This window comes from Pseudophryne corroboree, chromosome 9 (assembly GCF_028390025.1).
Source record: "Pseudophryne corroboree isolate aPseCor3 chromosome 9, aPseCor3.hap2, whole genome shotgun sequence".
Taxonomy (NCBI): Eukaryota; Metazoa; Chordata; class Amphibia; order Anura; family Myobatrachidae; genus Pseudophryne; species Pseudophryne corroboree.
Window position 1 is genome coordinate 100,535,570 of NC_086452.1, and position 18,939 is coordinate 100,554,508.

The following is an 18,939-nucleotide window of genomic DNA, read 5'->3' on the forward strand; positions in this document are numbered from 1 at the left end:
GACATTTATTATGCTGAAATGAGAATATCAACATGGTTGTAGTGTCAACACTAAAAACGTCAACATGTTCATGATGTCGAGATTCAGCAAGTTGACACTGATGTTATGTCAGCACTGTTAGAATGTCGACATTGTTTTCCTAGTCCCTAACAGCAGCCTTAACTCTAATGGTTATCCTATCCTATGGCTCATGGAAATGTCATAGATCACATGAAGGGCTCATTCGGCCGATTGTGTTCATCACGTTTGTAGCAGTTGCCATTATTAGGGAACACAGGGGGCAATTCAGACCTGATTGCTGGGCAGCAATTTTTGCTGCCCTTCGATCGGATTGTCGCCGCCTACAGGGGTGTGTATTTTAGCTGTGCTAGTGTGCGAACACATGTGTAGCAGAGCTGCACAAACCGATTTTGTGCAGTCTCTGCGCAGCTCAGGACTTACTCAGCCGCTGCTATCACTTCAGCCTGTCCGGGACCGGAATTGATGTCAGGAACCCTCCCTGCAAACGCTTGGACACGCCTGTGTTTTTACAAACACTCCCAGAAAACGGTCAGTTGCCAGCCACAAACGCCCTCTTCCTGTCAATCGCCAGTGCGTTCAGAAATTTTGACCATCCCGTCGCTGGCCGGTGATCACCGTTGCTGTGGTCCGTTGTGCCTGTGCATTGCGGTGCATACGCATGCGCAGTTCAGATCTGATCGCAGGCTGTAAGAAAACGCAGCCTAGAGATCAGGTCTGAATCGGCCCCATAGACCGGTGATACACATCATAAAATCTAACAGTTACAAGGACTATTGATCCCTCTTTAAGTCTTCTGTTTTGCTTTCCTCAATCCAGCTAAACATATTTATTTTGGCCTTTTACCAACATGTATTGTCTGCACACGCTTGCCAGCACCATGGTATTACGTGATCCATTGATGCAGTACAACTGTTTTCAGTAGGGGTCCATAATCGCCATGCATGTTGAATTTGCCTGTGTATATGATTAGTTTGCATTACTTATGGGACTGTGAATTATTTGATCTAGACACGGTGTTAATCACAGATCTGATCACTTACACTCTCTGATCCACCAACAGGTTGGTCATGCACGGTGTAATTTAATGCAAATCAGAGGGACTGAAAATCTTAACACCACCAGTTATCTTAGCTTCTATCTATGTAGTAGAGATGTGCACCGGAAATTTTTCGGGTTTTGTGTTTTGGTTTTGGGTTCGGTTCCGTGGCCGTGTTTTGGGTTCGAACGCGTTTTGGCAAAACCTCACCGAATTTTTTTTGTCGGATTCGGGTCTGTTTTGGATTCGGGTGTTTTTTTTCAAAAAACCCTAAAAAACAGCTTAAATCATAGAATTTGGGGGTCATTTTGATCCCAAAGTATTATTAACCTCAATAACCATAATTTCCACTCATTTTCAGTCTATTCTGAACACCTCACACCTCACAATATTATTTTTAGTCCTAAAATTTGCACCGAGGTCGCTGGATGACTAAGCTCAGCGACCCAAGTGGCCGACACAAACACCTGGCCCATCTAGGAGTGGCACTGCAGTGTCACGCAGGATGGCCCTTCCAAAAAACACTCCCCAAACAGCACATGACGCAAAGAAAAATGAAAGAAAAAAGAGGTGCAAGATGGAATTGTCCTTGGGCCCTCCCACCCACCCTTATGTTGTATAAACAGGACATGCACACTTTAACCAACCCATCATTTCAGTGACAGGGTCTGCCACACGACTGTGACTGAAATGACTGGTTGGTTTGGACCCCCACCAAAAAAGAAGCAATTAATCTCTCCTTGCACAAACTGGCTCTACAGAGGCAAGATGTCCACCTCATCATCATCCTCCGATTCATCACCGTGTACATCCCCCTCCTCACAGATTATCAATTCGTCCCCACTGGAATCCACCATCACAGCTCCCTGTGTACTTTGTGGAGGCAATTGCTGCTGGTGAATGTCTCCATGGAGGAATTGATTATAATTCATTTTAATGAACATCATCTTCTCCACATTTTCTGGAAGTAACCTCGTACGCCGATTGCTGACAAGGTGAGCGGCGGCACAAAACACTCTTTCGGAGTACACACTTGTGGGAGGGCAACTTAGGTAGAATAAAGCCAGTTTGTGCAAGGGCCTTTAAATTGCCTCTTTTTCCTGCTAGTATACGTACGGACTGTCTGACGTGCCTACTTGGATGCGGTCACTCATATAATCCTCCACCATTCTTTCAATGGAGAGAGAATCATATGCAGTGCCAGTAGACGACATGTCCGTAATCGTTGGCAGGTCCTTCAGTCCGGACCAGATGTCAGCATCAGCAGTCGCTCCAGACTGTCCTGCATAACCGCCAGCGGGTGGGCTCGGAATTCTGAGCCTTTTCCTCGCACCCCCAGTTGCGGGAGAATGTGAAGGAGGAGATGTTGACAGGTCGCGTTCCGCTTGACTTGACAATTTGCTCACCAGCAGTTCTTTGAACCCCTGCAGACTTGTGTCTGCCGGAAAGAGAGATCCAAGGTAGGTTTTAAATCTAGGATCGAGCACGGTGGCCAAAATGTAGTGCTCTGATTTCAACTGATTGACCACCCGTGAATCCTTGTTAAGCGAATTAAGGGCTCCATCCACACGTCCCACATGCCTAGCGGAATCGCTCAGTGTTAGCTCCTCCTTCAATGTCTCCAGCTTCTTCTGCAAAAGCCTGATGAGGGGAATGACCTGACTCAGGCTGGCAGTGTCTGAACTGACTTCACGTGTGGCAAGTTCAAAAGGTTGCAGAACCTTGCACAACGTTGAAATCATTCTCCACTGCGCTTGAGACAGGTGCATTCCACCTCCTATATCGTGGTCAGTTGTATAGGCTTGAATGGCCTTTTGCTGCTCCTCCAACCTCTGAAGCATATAGAGGGTTGAATTCCACCTCGTTACCACTTCTTGCTTCAGATGATGGCAGGGCAGGTTCAGGCGTTTTTGGTGTTGCTCCAGTCTTCTGTACGTGGTGCCTGTACGCCGAAAGTGTCCCGCAACTCTTCTGGCCACCGACAGCATCTCTTGCACGCCCCTGTCGTTTTTTAAAAAATTCTGCACCACCAAATTCAAGGTATGTGCAAAACATGGGACGTGCTGGAATTTGCCCAGATTTAATGCACACACAATATTGCTGGCGTTGTCCGATGCCACAAATCCACAGGAGAGTCCAATTGGGGTAAGCCATTCTGCGATGATCTTCCTCAGTTGCCGTAAGAGGTTTTCAGCTGTGTGCGTATTCTGGAAAGCGGTGATACAAAGCGTAGCCTGCCTAGGAAAGAGTTGGCGTTTGCGAGATGCTGCTACTGGTGCTGCCGCTGCTGTTCTTGCGACGGGAGTCAATACATCTACCCAGTGGGCTGTCACAGTCATATAGTCCTGAGTCTGCCCTGCTCCACTTGTCCACATGTCCATGGTTAAGTGGACATTGGGTACAACTGCATTTTTTAGGACACTGGTGAGTCTTTTTCTGAGGTCTGTGTACATTTTCGGTATCGCCTGCCTAGAGAAATGGAACCTAGATGGTATTTGGTACCGGGGACACAGTACCTCAAACAAGTCTATAGTTGGCTCTGCAGTAATGATGGATACCGGAACCACGTTTCTCACCGCCCAGGATGCCAAGGCCTCAGTTATCCGCTTTGCAGCAGGATGACTGCTGTGATATTTCATCTTCCTCGCAAAGGACTGTTGGACAGTCAATTGCTTGGTGGAAGTAGTAAAAGTCGTCTTACGACTTCCCCTCTGGGATGACCATCGACTCCCAGCAGCAACAACAGCAGCGCCAGCAGCAGCAGGCGTTACACGCAAGGATGCATCGGAGGAATCCCAGGCAGGAGAGGACTCGTCAGAATTGCCAGTGACATGGCCTGCAGGACTATTGGCATTCCTGGGGAAGGAGGAAATTGACACTGAGGGAGTTGGTGGGGTGGTTTGCGTGAGCTTGGTTACAAGAGGAAGGGATTTACTGGTCAGTGGACTGCTTCCGCTGTCGCCCAAAGTTTTTGAACTTGTCACTGACTTATGATGAATGCGCTGCAGGTGACGTATAAGGGAGGATGTTCCGAGGTGGTTAACGTCCTTACCCCTACTTATTACAGCTTGACAAAGGCAACACACGGCTTGACACCTGTTGTCCGCATTTCTGTTGAAATACTTCTACACTGAAGAGCTGATTTTTTTGGTATTTTCACCAGGCATGTCAATGGCCATATTCCTCACACGGACAACAGGTGTCTCCCCGGGTGCCTGACTTAAACAAACCACCTCACCATCAGAATCCTCCTTGTCAATTTCCTCCCCAGCGCCAGCAACACCCATATCCTCCTCATCCTGGTGTACTTCAACACTGACATCTTCAATCTGACTATCAGAAACTGGACTGCGGGTGCTCCTTCCAGCACTTGCAGGGGGCGTGCAAATGGTGGAAGGCGCATGCTCTTCACGTCCAGTGTTGGGAAGGTCAGGCATCGCAACCGACACAATTGGACTCTCCTTGTGGATTTGTGATTTCGAAGAACGCACAGTTCTTTGCTGTGCTTTTGCCAGCTTAAGTCTTTTCATTTTTCTAGCGAGAGGCTGAGTGCTTCCATCCTCATGTGAAGCTGAACCACTAGCCATGAACATAGGCCAGGGCCTCAGCCGTTCCTTGCCACTCCGTGTGGTAAATGGCATATTGGCAAGTTTACGCTTCTCCTCCGACGATTTTATTTTAGATTTTTGAGTCCTTTTTTTACTGAACTTTTGTGTTTTGGATTTTACATGCTCTGTACTATGACATTGGGCATCGGCCTTGGCAGACGACGTTGATGGAATTTCATCGTCTCGGCCATGACTAGTGGCAGCAGCTTCAGCACGAGGTGGTAGTAGATCTTGATCTTGCCCTATTTTTGGAACCTCAACATTTTTGTCCTCCATTTTTAATAGGCACAACTAAAAGGCACCTCAGGTAAACAATGGAGATGGATGGATACTAGTATACTTATGGATGACAAGTGACTGACGACACAGAGGTAGCTACAGCCATGGACTACCGTACTGCGTCTGCTAGTATAGAGATGATAATGATATAATATATATATATATATATATATCACTACTGCAGGTATATATAATATAATGACGGACCTGCTGGACACTGTCAGCAGACTCCTAAACTACTAGTATGAAGAAGATAGAAAAATAAACCCCACCACAGGTAGGTATACAATTATGGACGAGCACTGACGACACAGAGGTAGCTACAGCCGTGGACTACCGTACTGCGTCTGCTAGTATAGAGATGATAATGATATAAAAAATATATATATCACTACTGCAGGTATATATAATATAATGACGGACCTGCTGGACACTGTCAGCAGACTCCTAAACTACTAGTATGAAGAAGATAGAAAAAAAAAACCCACCACAGGTAGGTATACAATTATGGACGAGCACTGACGACACAGAGGTAGCTACAGCCGTGGACTACCGTACTGCGTCTGTTAGTATAGAGATGATAATGATATAAAAAATATATATATATCACTACTGCAGGTATATATAATATAATGACGGACCTGCTGGACACTGTCAGCAGACTCCTAAACTACTAGTATGAAGAAGATAGAAAAAAAAAACCCCACCACAGGTAGGTATACAATTATGGACGAGCACTGACGACACAGAGGTAGCTACAGCCGTGGACTACCGTACTGCAACTGCTAATATAGAGATGATAAAGATGATAGAGATGAACAAAAAAAATATAACACTACTGCAGGTAAATGTTTATATAATATAATGAATGACAGACCTGCTGGACACTGTCAGCAGAATGCGTTTATAGAATTAAAAAAAAAACACCACAGGAGTGTTTAACTTTTTCAGGCAGACAATATACTGGTGGTCACTGGTCAGTCACACTGGCAGCAAAAGTGTGCACTGTACTCCTGCTATAACTGCACCCCAGTCTCCCCCACAATTCAGCTGTGTGAGCAGTGAGCACTCAGCACAGTCAGATATACATAGATGATATTATCATGCAGCACACTGAGGCTGAGCACAGATATGGTATGTGACTGTGTATTGTTTTTTTTCAGGCAGAGAACGGATTATATTAAATAATAAATAAAACTGGTGGTGGTTGAAGAAGATAGAAAAAAAAAACCCCACCACAGGTAGGTATACAATTATGGATGAGCACTGACGACACAGAGGTAGCTACAGACGTGGACTACCGTACTGCGTCTGCTAGTATAGAGATGATAATGATATAAAATATATATATATATCACTACTGCAGGTATATATAATATAATGACGGACCTGCTGGACACTGTCAGCAGACTCCTAAACTACTAGTATGAAGAAGATAGAAAAATAAACCCCACCACAGGTAGGTATACAATTATGGACGAGCACTGACGACACAGAGGTAGCCACAGCCGTGGACTACCGTACTGCGTCTGCTAATATAGAGATGATAAAGATGATAGAGATGAACAAAAAAAATATAACACTACTGCAGGTAAATATTTATATAATATAATGAATGACGGACCTGCTGGACACTGTCAGCAGAATGCGTTTATAGAATAAAAAAAAAAACACCACAGGAGTGTTTAACTTTTTCAGGCAGACAATATACTGGTGGTCACTGGTCAGTCACACTGGCAGCAAAAGTGTGCACTGTACTCCTGCTATAACTGCACCCCAGTCTCCCCCACAATTCAACTGTGTGAGCAGTGAGCACTCAGCACAGTCAGATATACATAGATGATATTATCATGCAGCACACTGAGGCTGAGCACAGATATGGTATGTGACTGTGTATCGTTTTTTTTCAGGCAGAGAACGGATTATATTAAATAATAAATAAAACTGGTGGTGGTCACTAGTAACTATCAGCAAAACTCTGCACTCTGAGTACTCCTAATGCTCCCCAAAATTACTAAGTAATCAACTCAAGTGTCTCTATCTATTCTAACGGAGAGGACGCCAGCCACGTCCTCTCCCTATCAATCTCAATGCACGTGTGAAAATGGCGGCGACGCGCGGCTCCTTATATAGAATCCGAGTCTCGCGATAGAATACGAGCCTCGCGAGAATCCGACAGCGGGATGATGACGTTCGGGCGCGCTCGGGTTAACCGAGCAAGGCGGGAAGATCCGAGTCTGCCTCGGACCCGTGTAAAAAGGCTGAAGTTCGGGGGGGTTCGGATTCCGAGGAACCGAACCCGCTCATCTCTACTATGTAGGAGCAAAGCCAACCATGTACAGGGATTTATAGCACCATTCTGGGTCTGTAGTAGCAGCAGTGGACAATCTAGAATTTGGACTGACCACACAATGCATGTTGCTGCCTCTGATGGACATGTACTGGTGTGTTTTGGTAACACTGGAGTCAGTGGGGTCCTGGACCAGTGTGTAATCAAAAACATAGTACAGGGGGCAAAAAGATGTGCCTGGCAGTTATTTTATAAAGAGCACAAAATAAGTGAATGAGGTTTTATAAGAGTAGGGTTACCACAACCAGTTGCACAGGCGCATACACAACACACTCTGTAACACAGATGGCAAAATTAATGCATGGGCCCCAGTACTGCAATGATATGGATACGTATGCCCATCGGAACTGAAGAGTGTCTGTGTAGCTGCAACCATATGATGTTTATTTAATATTTAATACCTCAAACGCTAGGAAAACCAGCAGCCACTCTGTGATGAATTAATTGAAAGAGTCATGGGAATGTGCCCTATCTAAACTGTGCCTAAACTGCCTATGTGAGAACACCCACTTACAACCCAGTTCCACGTCTTTGGTCATGGCTATAGATCCAATCAAAATACTCTTCATAGCTCATGCAGATCCAGAGCTTGCACAGTAGGAAAACACATAGGACACACTCTTCAAACAGTTCAATTCATAGTTGCTGACTTTCTATCTGCCCCATGCTCAGCAGGGGGGGGGGGGGGGGGCGGACGTGTCATGGGAAAATGATCGGGCCGCTGGGTGTGATACCATGAATACATCATCATGGTCCTGCCCGGAGGCGGAACTACCGCCAGTGCAACCAGTGCGTTGCACTGGGGCCCGCCACTGTCCAGAGGCCCAAAGCATGTAATGAGTCAAACTGACTCATTACATGCTGCTGTGTGCTGTGGACAACCGCTGCCCGCAGCACACAGCCGCCCGGACAGAGAGGAGAGGAGCGCAGCGGTAAGGGGGAGGAGGAGGAGGAGGGAGGTGGAGGAGGGAGCCGCAGCAACGCTTTGCTACTGGTTGAGGCGCTGCTGCTGCTGTCCCTCTGCTTCACTATAAGCTGTCTTCCGAGAACAGCCTATAGTGAAGCAGAGGGACAGCAGCAACAGCGCCTCCACCAATAACACAGCGCTGCTGCGGCTCCCTCCTCCACCTCCCTCCTCCTCCTTCTCTCCTGCCCGGGAATCGTGATCAGAAGCTGCACCGAGGAGCCTGAGCCAGCGGAGAGGGTAAGTATAATTCTTTCTTTCTTTCTTTCTTTCTTTCTTTCTTTCTTTCTTTCTTTCTTTCTTTCTTTCTTTCTTTCTTTCTGCAAAAAGGGGGACTGTCTGCCGGAATGTGTAAAAAGGGGGAATCTGCCTGCCGCAATGTGTAAAAAGGGGGAATCTGCCTGCCGCAATGTGTAAAAAAGGGGGAATCTGCCTGACGCAATGTGTAAAAAGGGGGAATCTGCCTGCCGCAATGTGTAAAAAGGGGGAATCTGCCTGATGCAATGTGTAAAAAGGGGGAATCTGCCGGACGTGATGTGTAAAAAGGGGGAATCTGTCTGCCGTGATGTGTAAAAAGTGTACGCTGTCTGCCGCTATGTTTAACAAGGGCACGCTGTCTGCCGTTATGTGTAAAAAGTGTACGCTGTCTGCCGCTATGTGTAACAAGGGCACGCTGTCTGCCGTTATGTGTAAAAAGGGGACGCTGTCTGCCATTATGTGTAAAAAGTGCACGCTGTCTGCCGCTATGTGTAAAAAGGGGGAATCTGCCTGCCGCAATGTGTAAAAAGGGGGAATCTGCCTGCCGCAATGTGTAAAAAAGGGGGAATCTGCCTGACGCAATGTGTAAAAAGGGGGAATCTGCCTGCCGCAATGTGTAAAAAGGGGGAATCTGCCTGATGCAATGTGTAAAAAGGGGGAATCTGCCTGACGTAATGTGTAAAAAGGGGGAATCTGTCTGCCGTGATGTGTAAAAAGTGTACGCTGTCTGCCGCTATGTTTAACAAGGGCACGCTGTCTGCCGTTATGTGTAAAAAGTGTACGCTGTCTGCCGCTATGTGTAACAAGGGCACGCTGTCTGCCGTTATGTGTAAAAAGAGGACGCTGTCTGCCATTATGTGTAAAAAGTGCACGCTGTCTGCCGCTATGTGTAAAAAGGGCACGCTGTCTGCCGTTATGTGTAAAAAGGGGGACGCTGTCTGCCGTAATGTGTAAAAAGGGGATGCTGTCTGCTGTAATGTGTAAAAAGAGGAATCTGTCCGCCGTAAGGTGTAAAAGGGTCTCTACCTGGTGTAGTGGTGCTACTGTGCAGCGTAATTTGAATAATGGAGACTACTGTGCACCGTTTTATGAATTAGTATTATTTTGTGGCCACACCCCTTCCCCATGAAGCCACGCCACTATGTATTTTTGCGCGCGTCTACGGCGCGCACTGCCCCTGTTTTGCATGCAGGGGTGGGGCTCCGATGCCGTTTCTTGCACACAGTGCTAAAATGTCTAGTTACGGCACTGTTGCTAGGTATCCATTTCTCTTGGCCTGAGCAGGTCTCCCTCACCAGATCCTCTCCAGGGGTGAGGGGGTGGACTTGGATGGGATGGGAGGCCCAAAGCATTTTGTCGCACCTGGGCCCAACGCTCGCTAGTTCCGCCACTGGTCCTGCCCCCTGCTACACAATGCCGCAATTACCAGGGTGATGATCAAGCAGTTCACCGGGAAACGCATCATCATCCACCCAGATGGCCCACTTTCGCTTGGTAAGTAGGATACTGTGGGTGGGTGGCAGATGGCTCTGGGAGACTTGCCCAGTCTTCCAGGCGGCAGGGATCCCCACCCAATTTTAGGGCGCCTCTAAGCTGTTCTGGAAGAGTAGGTAAGCATTGTTCAACTCTGCATCAACGTTAGGGGTCAATGGTCAACTACAAAAAATTTTTATGTAGAGGGCTAGCAACTTGATTTAAGCCACCACCCAGAGTTTTCATAGTACAAGTGCCTTTTTTGATGGGTCCTCTTGGCTTTATTTCTATCTATTAAAGCTCCTAAGTGAAAGTTGTAGGAATTTGTATTTGCAATATTGATTTAACACTGAAGTGAACCCCAGAAGTAACCCCAGAAGTGAATAGGCTGTCCACCAGCCATTGACCTCATGTGCCTTAGACCTCTGTGCAATTAATCAATTATGTTCAGGAAGAGAAATATTCATCAAACATGGTTGTATTGTCACTGCTCCATTACCCTATTTGCAGGCAAAATTGTTTTATAAATACCTTTGTAACATGACTGATCCACAGAGCATCACCCCATTACGGGGAACAATTTCAGGCTTCCTACGTGCTATATGAATCTAGCTAGCGAGCTTGGCAGAGTCTATCTAAAACAACATTTTCCCTGCCAGAGATTTGCAGAAATTTGCGGTACATCTGTTATTATACTGAACAATCACACACACACAAATCTATTTTTGTTTATTGCTTTTGAAGGCAAGAAAGAATAACCCACATTTCTCAGCACTGGGACATTCCCTCTTCCGACTCACATCCGATCAAAGAAAAGATGCAGATAAACGCCAAATCTACCAGGGACATGGTTCTTAGCGTTCCAGTTCACAGCATAATATTTATTCCACATTTAAGAGCCCGTAGTTAACACAAAAATAAATCTGCAAAGGCAAGAAAAGGGAGCTTGTAACTATATTATTTTACGCTCTTAATCTACTCTAAAATTAATGAACTGTGGACAAAAGGTAGGAGAAAAAAAAGAAAGGCACAGTATGAGGGTAATTTCTGGACAATGCTCCATCATTTCTCCTAAATAAATGATTTATTATTACTACAGAATGTTTAAACAGCCAGTGGCTAAGGATCATAGGTGAGTCAGATCTAGAAAACTGGTAAACTGCAGCTTACAGACCGAGAAACCAGAATATCATCAACTTTCCCATTTATCCATATACATAAAACTAAGGATACCGTAGCAATCTTCGAAAAAGAAAGACTGTGTACTGTATTTTCACAGCTTTTCTAAAGGATTGATGGGAGTTCGGGATGCGATGATATGATGGCTGTCGGGTTCCCCGCAGCCGGAATACCAATGCCAGAATCCCGAGACCCGTTGGAATCCAAATGCCAGAGCTTTAAAAGGGGCAGGAGATCGATGCCGGATCCCGACAGACGGCTTCCCGACCATTACACCAGCCAGCGGGTTAAATTTAGGGATGGGAAGGGGAGGGCGGTTAGATTTAGGCACCACCCAGGGGGTTAGGTGGGGGGGTATGGTGTTAGGCTGCGGGGAGGAAGGGTTAGGGTTGGGCACCCCTGGCGGAGGTTAGGGTCAGGATGTGGGGGAGGAAGGGTTAGGGTTGGGCACCCCTGGCGGAGGTTAGGGTCAGGATGTGGGGGAGGAAGGGTTAAGGTTGGGCACCCCTGGCGGAGGTTAGGGTCAGGATGTGGGGGAGGAAGGGTTAGGTTTAGGCAGCGGGGTGGTAGGTTTAGGCTCCTCCGGGGGGTGGTTAGGTTCAGGCAGTAAAGGGGGAGATTAGGTTTCGGGTTTACGGGACCAGAGGGTTAAGGTTAGAGGGTAACTCAGCAATGGTCACATCTCCTCTAACAATAGTCCCTTTATGATTTGCAGCCCCAGGCCCATATGCCCCTTAATCAGGTGCACATTATAGACATTAACATTGGAGTATCTACTGAGGTTTGCAGCCCTTTAACACACACACATATTACAGGGTGACCAGGGGCGTATCTAGAGAGGAGGAGACCCGTGTAGTGTACAGGCTCCGTCAGGACCCCCTCTTCTCTAGCCAACAGCAGCGCTGTGACTCTGGGCACTAGGGTCCCTAGGGTACCCTAGCGCTGTTCCAGAGTCTAAAGCACATGCGCAGATCTCCTGGAAAATGGTGCGGTAGCCATTTTCCCAGTGGTTTTCCTATTGCACATGCGCGAAACACCGGGAAAATGGTGCCGCGCCATTTTCCCAGTGATGTCTGCAGTGCTGCTGTTTCGCTGCGGGACTCCTGAGGGTATTACAAATAATGGGTGCAGGGTGTGTGGTGTGGGCCCCCTGGACCCCATTATAAATGCACCACTGAGGGTGACCATAATTAAACGTCCCCTATTAAGAGCAGTCTGTAGAGCAATCTAATAACCACAAAATTAGTAGGGAGACTAATTAGGACCTGGGATGTGGGATTCCTTTGAAAAACATTTTTGTGCAAATAGTCACCCATAGTGAGACTATGGCACCGTGCAATGTGAAAACAGCGGGAAAATCATACTTACCTACTCACAATTTTTTGTCCCTTTTTGTTTTCCGCCCAGTGGCGATTTTTACATTTTGTGTGAGTATAGCTTTATTAACAAGGGGCCTTAATATCAATTCAGTTTAGAATTGTAATTCCAAAAATTAGGTTACACTTTACACAGTGCCATATTCTCCTTATTTATTTTCACAGAACCCTGCTTCCCATGTTTTCATGAGTCTCTCTCTCTCTCTCTCTCTCTCTGCTCTCTCTCTCTCTATATATATATATATATATATATAGAGAGAGAGAGAGAGAGAGAAAGAGAGAGAGAGAGAGAGAGAGAGAGAGAGGTGATACATTTTTGCCTCACTAGCTCTTTTCAAACAATTATTAAATATATGATCAAAATTTGCGGTTCAGTCTCAGGTAATCAATAACAATGCTTGGAATCTTGCTGCTCATTTAAGTCAGATCCATTTTTCTCTTAAGCAATCCAAGCGCTTGCCACACTGATGGCTATATTTTTTAATAAGGGAATCAGCCGACAGTACTTGTGCCTTGTATCGAACATATTCAGTACGGTATTCATCAGTAGTCTCTGACTTTATTGTCAATCTGAGCATGGCGTTACCTAGTGCAGAAGAGTTACGCTTTTTAGTGCATTAGAAATGTCTAAATTTCACCATCCAGAAAGAGGTCTTTGGGGACATTGGTAAGGAGCTTGTTGATGTGATTGCTGCATATCACAGCGATACTTACTGCAGTTATTGCCAGAGTTATCATACCTAATACTGCCAGTGAAGAGCTCCAGGAAAATACGCATGCTTATACATTTAACCTGGAAGGGATAATGCAAAGTCGTCGTCGTCGTCCCCCTCCCCCCCCCCAGCATTGCTGGTCCCTCGCTGCAAGGTTGTGCTTGGGCCCCACAAGGCAAATGTAGCACTTAACAAATTGAGCAGACAATTGAGCAGTAAACTGCAAACATACAGGGACCACAGGAGAAATTACTGATTCCACTGTGATGTCCCTGTGGTTGAATAAGAAGAAACAATGATCATACCTTTACCATGCAAAACCAGATATACTCTACTTGTTATCACAGCTTCATAAATAGACCCTTATATGCATATATACAGTTTTACATATACAGATGGGTCCACGGTTATCTTGGCTAGTTTGCTGCGCCTAGGCACAACATGGTTTATTAACATAAACCCTTCATCTATTGTTCTCAGCTGCAATACAATACATGAGGGGATTAAGTCATTACAGCAGGGGATTAAGTCTGACTGACCAGCTTTAATTAATCCTATTAAAGGTCAAGATAAACATGGACCCATCTGTATGCTCTTTGGTATGTTTTTACTGTGTATATATATATATATATATATATATATACACACACACACACACACACACACACACAACGTAGGAAAGGGTTCTTCACGGTAAGGGCAATAAAGATTTGGAACTCCCTGCCAGAGAAGGTAATAATGGCAGACTCTGTAAATGCATTTAAGAACGGACTAGACAAATTTTTACCTTTTAACATGGTGACATTCATATCTGGGAGTGGTAACAATCATAGTTGTCAATTGGTAATAAACCATTACTTCAGCAGGTGCATTATAATATGAACATCTTAACACAAATTACAGGTTGAACCCGATGGGCATTTTGCCTCTTTTCAACCTCACTAACTATGTAACTATATATATATATATATATATAGCTTGCGAGCAGGGCCTTCCTACCTCTATGACTCTTTGTTATTACCCAGTTTTGTAATATCATTGTTATTTCCAATTGTAAAGCGCAACGGAATTTGCTGCGCTATATAAGAAACTGTTAATAAATAAAAAATAAATAATTAATGTACCTATTATATATAATATATACATCTACACCTATATGTACATATATATATATATATATATATATATATATTTATAATATTATATACACTCATTAGTAGATGAGTGAATACCCAATTGTGAATACCCAGTAAATACTGTAATTGAACCTAATTCTTGAAGATGTTTCATAGATGACTGAACAAAAATCATTTGAGAGTCTGTGGCTTGCCCTCTTTTTTACCTAAACCCATCACAGACATAAACTAATTAATACCAGCTTAATAATAACAATAATGTAGTGTAACAAAATGACAATACTTGATTATAATAAAAGACAGCAAGCTTCAAATGCACAATTGTTTAAGAACAGGACATTTTCAATGTACATCTACTACTGGAGTATGTGATGCACCAAACCATCTTGATGCGTTTTGCTACTGAAGCTTCATCAGGCATCTCTGGTGAAGTCCCAGTGTTTTGGGTCAGATTCAGAAAAAAGTTACACAATATTAGAGTGCACTACATGTATTGGAAATAGGATTCATATATTATCAAAGAGTCACTCAGTAACCTACAGTATTGATGAACAGTGTCAGAGCTAATACATCATTAGACAAAAAGATTGTTCTTCATCTTAATTCTGTGTTACAAATGATTAGTTTATTCATTTATACCCAGCATAAAACTGATAGCAATGATTAAATATTCATTATCCCTAAAGAAAAGTTGTTCTGATCCCCATGTGGCAATTACTATAGTGACATTTTGGATAGACTTGAAACTATAGTGATATTTCTTCCAGTAGCATCAGGTACTGTATATCTAGCTTAGATGTGTGATATTATGCAAAGAATTAACAATGTGGAATTCAGCTACTCATAGTTTCTAGTTTCAAATGGGTAATATAAGGTAACTAACTGAAGCCATTATAACTTCTGCTACTAAATATATATAGACTTGGGCACCCATGGATACTCCAGCTGCTTAACTACAGTATAACGTTTGTCATCCCAATATAGTACTTTTATAGGAACACTGTCCTGTTACTTCAAGCATGGACACATTTAGAGACTGTACCCGGGGCTCCACATATATTCATTCCCTGAAAGGAATACAAGGCCGTTCATACTGGGATGACTGTATAATGTATGCAAAGTAGACGGATTCAGGCACAAAGTTAAACTACCTCTACTATAAGTTGATCCATTGTAAAATTCACAAATATATGTATACAGAATCTCGATGGAGCTTAAGATACTTGAAGTTGAATAGAACCCGAGTAGCTTGGTGAGTGCTATAACTTGTGTTATGTAATTATCCAGAAGAGGTTAGTGTTGCTTCCTACTGTTTTATTGAAAGTCTTTGGCCAGAAAAGTGCTAACAAATAAAATTCTTCAACCATGAAACAGTTCTTACTGGCAATATTATATATTCTGACAAATTCTTGAACCATTTCCTCCAATATCTGTGGTGGTGGTTATTATTATTATTATTATTATTATTATTATTAGTAATGATTTCATATAAAACCACAGGAAAATCAGATATGTCATCTTATAACAAACCCAGTCTGATCCAGGTCTAGATATGTCAATTAGTCCACACAAATCAACTGAATTGAAAGATGGTTTGTTCAATATCCATGTATACCATTATTTATCTAAACGGCTATGTGCCCTGATGAGAGGCATACAGACACATCTGTCATTTAGTAGAAATTAAGTATGAATCCTATGTCAATGACAATATACAGCATTAAATACACCATTTACTTTGTATTATATATGTATTATATATAATGATTAGTTTTGTTAAGGCAAAGGTATATACAACAATCCAAAAACACAACAGATCAAAATAACTGCATTGATTACACCAAAATAGCAGCCAGTGACCAACTGACTGTTAGAGCTCTAGGTAACTGTAAAATATAATCACTAGAGTAGTATATAAAATAACTGCATTAGTTAATGCACAAGTCCCTAGCGATAGCATGTCCTAACTTTACAATGGAGTGTCTAGTATCTGACCTGCATGGTATATGTCCATAGAGAGTATGGTTGTTTATGCTTCACCTTTTAACCTACAAAGATTGAACTGAATGGTGATTTTAGTTTTCTATGCTAGTTCATGTAGCAAGGTAGGGACCTGTGTGTGATTCCCTGTGGCAAGTCAATGGTGCTTTAAGCCACTGTATAAAGATACTAAAACTCAGTATCATATGAAAATGGACAGACTGTGAAGTGCAGTTCTTTATCCCTCTCTTACTGTACCAGAATAGTATTTTGTGCAAAATTGGATCAATATTAAGCACTATTTCAACTGCTGCTGCAAGCTATCTCTATATTACACTGCTTTCTGTTTTATCTATCCTCATATATACTGTTAGCTCACAGGAACTTAAGTGCTGAGTTGTCTCACTGTATTAATGTTTGGAGTTGCAGAAACACAGCCACCTTGGTGCATAATTACTAAACTTCCACAAATAATGTATGGATACTTTTTTTTTAATTGGAAACAATAATAACTGTATCCTACCGTATATTATATACTTCTATTTAATTAGGAGCTACAGTGGTTAACGTTTGCATTTTCAAGCAACTTGAAATGTGCTTTCAAGAAGGACAATTAAAATTCAATTGCATATTCTTTAGCAGCTATAGGTGTTATATAATCAGGTAAGAGAACACATATCATACAGTATATACAACATTGCAGCAACGTCAATTATCCACTTCATCCTTAATACTGTACGTTCTAAGTCTAAAAGCATTACACTTTTACTGAAAGCAGCCTATATTAATAGAACAATTGCAGCTGTGATTGCATTTTGGTTTAAGTTAACCCTGTAGCGTGGAGCGAAATGGTTTTATGCTGAGAATTGGTCAAGAGCCTTCTCTCAATCGCTGCGCACTGTCCAAGGTGCTGAAACAGGATCAGCTCAGCAAGCAGATGAAGTACTGTAGGAACTCACCCGGCTGGGAGGCTGGTCTGGGATGGGTAGAGCACTGGTTCAGATTTTGGGTGGAGAAATGTAGTCTTGATCAGCAGCTTCTATACAATCCGGCAGAAATAGGATCACACAGCTCCCCTCTCTCAGCTGGGGACAGCCCAGATCCCTGAGAGTGTGACTGGTTATTTGTTGCAGGCTTTCTCGGCTCAGTCTGCCTTTAGTACACTGTGCACTGGAAGCTGATCCTGCTGGGGTTTATTAGAGTGCAGAAACCCAGCGCTGTCATATTCCCTCTCCCTCTCAGCCCATCAGTTGTGTTCAGTCTACCATGGCCCCCTAGTGGACAGAGAAGGGTGGGAAAGCGAAAGGTGGTTGCAGCTGGCAAGATTAAATAATTGACCCCCATAGAAGAAATCTATTGACAGTGTTTCTCCTGTAACATATGGTATTCTACCACCCTTTGCTGTAAATAATAATTGCATATCTCAAGCCTGTGCATTAATATGCATTAATATGAGCTGCTCTGATGGTAGAGCAGAAAACACAAGTAGTATATTCGGACTGAACATCTCCTAATTCCCTAAGCATTTATTTTACTGTTGTAACAATCTAGAAATGATCATTCTTAAAAGCAGCTGAGACGTGCTGCATGCTCACCTACACCTGGGCACAGTGCAGCAAGAGGAGGGTGTGCAGGACGTATGGCTCTGAATAGATCAGGTGAAAAGCAATAGCTGAGATTCATGAACCGCTGGCTGCTGCATTATTGCTGCTAATGCATTTATAGATGATCACCTGTTTCCCCTATGTTATGTAACACACCTGAAAGTGCAGCGATCTCTATATGCCTACACTGACCTATATACCCAATGCAAGGGAGGCTGAGCAGCAGTTCCTTGTCTAATCTAATGCACTCAGCAGGTAGATACTGCAGGAGACACTTCACATTAGTGTAGGCAAGGGTCACACTTACAGTGTGTGTGTGTGTGTGTGTGTGTGTGTGTGTGTGTGTGTGTGTGTGTGTGTGTGTGTGTATATATGTATATATATATATATACACAGATATCCAAAAAAGAACAGCGGCACTCGAGGATTTAGGTGAAGTAATCAATTTGTATTCAAGAAGATGATTACATAAAAGCTTGGCTTGGCTTTTATGTAATCATCTTCTTGAATACAAATTGATTACTTCACCTAAATCCTCGAGTGCCGCTGTTCTTTTTTGGATATCTGCATTACTATTACTACAGAGGGCACCGGGGTACCAGAACGCCAGTCAGGAGAGTGCCAGTCCCATTTGGGATATATATATATATACACATATATATATATATATATATATATATATATATATACATATATATATGTTATTTAAAAAAATTATATAGTTATTATTTAAAAAAAATTACAGATACATATGTATATATTTATTCATTAAAAGCCTGTTAAAATGTTGGACACCAGGGCTGGATTATGGGGGTTGGGGGTTTGCCACTCATACAGAAACTGCCGGGTTTCTGGAAGTCCTGCTGCTGGGAGAAGGCTGTGATGGGCAGGCTGTTATGATGCTGCACTATGTGTAAGTTCATCAGTTCCTGCACATCTCCCGGCCAGTCTGGGGGCAGAAG

The 18,939-nt window shown here is 43.5% G+C and overlaps 1 protein-coding gene across 2 annotated transcripts in view; it reads right to left on the minus strand.

The window, feature by feature from the left end:
* The window catches only part of TNR (tenascin R), a 765,126-nt gene extending 747,501 nt beyond the window's left edge, over nucleotides 1–17,625 (minus strand). For both annotated transcript variants that reach the window (XM_063939699.1, XM_063939698.1), the window contains exon 1: nucleotides 17,333–17,625. The gene's annotated coding sequence lies outside the window, so the exon portion shown is untranslated. The remainder of the gene's footprint in view (nucleotides 1–17,332) is intronic.
* Nucleotides 17,626–18,939: the final 1,314 nt, after the last annotated feature.